This window comes from Humulus lupulus, chromosome 6, assembly GCF_963169125.1.
Source record: "Humulus lupulus chromosome 6, drHumLupu1.1, whole genome shotgun sequence".
Taxonomy (NCBI): Eukaryota; Viridiplantae; Streptophyta; class Magnoliopsida; order Rosales; family Cannabaceae; genus Humulus; species Humulus lupulus.
In genome coordinates this window covers 163,956,146-163,959,772 of record NC_084798.1, presented here as the reverse complement: position 1 = coordinate 163,959,772, position 3,627 = coordinate 163,956,146, and positions in this window count along the sequence as shown.

Below are 3,627 nucleotides of genomic sequence, written 5' to 3'. Positions count from 1 at the left end.
TGAAACTAGTGAAGATGATGACCCCCCTGTTCTATCTGTTCCACCAGTTGTTTCCACTGAGCCTGTCATTGAAGAACATGCATCCCCTTCTCAGTCAGTTGGGACATCTTCATCAGATCAATCTAATCATTTTGGGGATGAATCTTCTCCCAATTCTGACCCTGAAGAGTCTACTAGTTCAAATCCAGTTGTGCCATCTCATGCTCGATTGTACAAAAATGGTCCTCCTTCATGGATTCCAAAAGCTCATCCTCCAACAGTCATTATTGATAATCCAGCTGACTGCATGGTGACTAGGCGAAAGGTTGCAAATGAAATTAGTCACTCCTGTTATCTATCCTTGTTAGAGCCAAAAACTGCCAAGGAGGCCTTGCTAGATGAACATTGGATTGGTGCAATGCAGGAAGAACTGGAACAATTCAAGAGAAATGATGTCTGGGAGCTTGTTCCTCAGCCTGCAGAGTTAAATATAGTTGGGACTAAGTGGATCTTTAAAAACAAGTCAGATGAGTTTGGAAATATTACTAGAAATAAGGCTCGTCTAGTAGCTCAAGGATATAATCAGGTGGAGGGTCTTTATTTTGAAGAAAAGTTTGCTCAAGTAGCTCGTCTTGAATCCATTCGTATGCTTCTGGCTATTGCATGTCACCTCAAAATGAAGCTTCATCAAATGATTGTTAAAAGTGCCTTTTTGAATGGTATTCTTCAGGAAGAAGTGTTTGTGGAACAACCAATGGGCTTTACTGATCCTCATTTACCAGATCATGTCTACAAATTAAAAAGGGCATTATATGGACTAAAACAGGCACCCAGAGCTTGGTATGACAGTTTAACCTCTTTTCTTCTCAGCAATGGATTTGTCAGGGGAAATGCAGATCAAACTCTGTTTATCAGACATTTGCATCCAGGTATATTCATAGCAAAAATTTATGTAGATGATATCATTTTCGGATCTACTTGCCCTGTCGCTATAAATAATTTTGTTGATTTAATGCAGTCTGAATTTGAGATGAGCATGATAGGTGATCTTTCATTTTTCCTAGGATTACAGATCAAACAGTTGTCCAATGGAATTTTTATTTCCCAGTCGAAATATACTCTTAACATGTTAAAAAAATTTGGTCTGGAACATTCTAAGCATGCTAGAACTCCTATAGGCACAACATCTTAACTTACTAAAGACATGTCAGGCAAACCTATAGATCCAATACTCTTTTGTAGTATGATAGGGAGTCTTCTTTATTTGACTGCTAGTATATCTGACATTTGTTTTAGTGTTGGCTTGTGTGCTAGATATCAGTCCTCTCCCACTGAGTCTCATCTTACAACTGTTAAGAGAATAATGAAATATGTGGCTGGTACAGTTGAATTTGGTCTGTGGTATACAAATGATTCCAATATGTCATTAGTAGGATATAGTGACTCGGATTGGGCTGGAAATTTAGATGATAGAAAAATTACATCTGGAGGGTGCTTTTATCTGGGAAACAACCTTGTATCTTGGTACAGCAAGAAACAAAATTCTATTCTCTTTCCACTGCTGAAGCCGAATATATTGCAGCAGGAAGTTGTTGCACTCAATTACTTTGGATGAATAAGATGCTTGTTGATTATGGTTACCCTCAAAACTCTTTACTCATGTATTGTGATAATACCAGTGCCATTAATATTTCAAAAAATCCTGTGCAGAATTCTAGGACTAAACATATTGACATTCGGTACCATTTTATTTGAGAATTGGTATAATCAAAATCAATTGTGATATCTCATGTGTCTTCTGAAGCTCAATATGCAGATTTGTTCACGAAAGCATTGAACTCTCAGACCTTTGTTCATTTACGTAAATGCATTGGAGTTTGCTCTATTTGATTTTCTTTATCTAGAACCCTCTTATTTCATTTTTTTTCTAGGATTGTGTGTTCATCTGAACCTTTATTTTTCTCGGCTAAAAAGGCTACCTTGTCAGGTGCAATGGGAAGAGCTTTCTCTTATAGGATTTACTCTTGAGTAGTTTGCTCCTTCTTCTTTAGTAATTTCTGCATTAGAGAAGATGGCTACATCCCTGTTCAAGAGTGAAAGCCCTAGCTGGTTGTTTTTTAAAAAAAAATAAATAAAAAAAGGGGAAATTTTTTTTGATTCATTGAGAGTTTTTTTGAGAGAGTGAGTCATTTGACTCACATGAGGTCACTTTTTGACACACTCATGAAAAATACTGGTTCAGCATCCTGTTGAAAATTTTTGTTATGAGTTGTTTTGTTCTAGTCATTTTTTTGAGCTCTCTGTTGCTTATTTTTTTCTCTCGTCTGGTCTGATTTTTTTTGGTCTTTCTGCCATTTCTCATAATCTCTTTGATATATCGCAACTGGTTTGTGTCTATTCACCTTCTCTATCTTGTTTTTGGGCCGAGTCTTTTATTAGTTTTTTTGTTGTTCAGTGATTTTTTTATTTATTTTTTTTCATATTTTTTTAGGGTTTTGTGGTTCTATAAATACATACTATTCTTCCAAGCATCTTATTCATCCTTGTTTTGAGTTTCATCCCTAACTATTGCAAATTCCACGGCTTCTGACATTGTGGGCTCTCCTCGAGAGGTTCTTGCTGTTCCCGTTGGGTCATCGTTGGGTTCTCCGCCTGTCTCTCAGTCTCCTCCACCAATGATCTTCTCTGATAGCGGTCCAAATGAGGCTGTTGCCTGTGTTCCATCTTCAGGTATTCCGTCCGACTCTGTTATCCCTACTATTCCTCTAGTTTCATCTGAGGTTGTGAATGTTAAATCTGATGTTGGGTCTGTTAAATCTGTGCGTAGAAACGTTAAGTCTGTAGCCCATAAACCCTCGTCTAAATCTTTTCCTCTTAGATGTATCACTCGGTCTCAGTCGACTACCCCTGTAGTGTGTCTTCCTCTCCTTCACCGTCTGCCCCTTCTCAACCTTCTTCGTCCAAAGTTTCTTCCAAAAAGAGGCCTTTAGGTTCTGAGTCACTTATCCCTCTGAAAAAACTTAAGCCGCTTTCTCCATCTCATTCTCCTTCTCCTTCGGTCAAAAATAAAAAATCTGGGTCTTCTTTGGGTTCCAAAAAACCTCCTTCTTCTCCTGTGGTCAAAAAGAAAAAAACGTCTTTGCCCAAGTCTCCTCATCCTTCCGCTTCTGCCCCCCCCCCCCTAGTGGGAGTTCTGACCTTCCACCATTAATGTTTTTTTCCAATTCTCAAAAGTATCAGAAATACAAAGATCGTATGTCTTTTCGATTGTTAAATGTGGAATCCAATGTGGTTTTAGATGATTTTCCTCGGTTTAAAGAGTCTGTGGTTTCTAGGGGTTGGATTAATTCGGTCTCTAATCTAATCATGCCATCTCAGAATCCTGTTAGGGAAATTTATTCTAATATTGACAAACATCTTTTAGAATCATCTAATCCTAATCAGTTTAAAGTGTTTTGTCAAGGCAAGTGGTTTCGTTTTTCTCCATCTACTATTCCTAAAGTTTTGAATTTGCCTGTGGTTAAATCTCCTGATTTTTGCTCTAATTTTTCCCCTGACTTAAACTTGGTTGTTGCTGAGTTAACTGGTATTCCTGCTTTTCAACGGCCTGATAGTAAGGTTGCCATTCCTGTTATTGCTCTTACATCC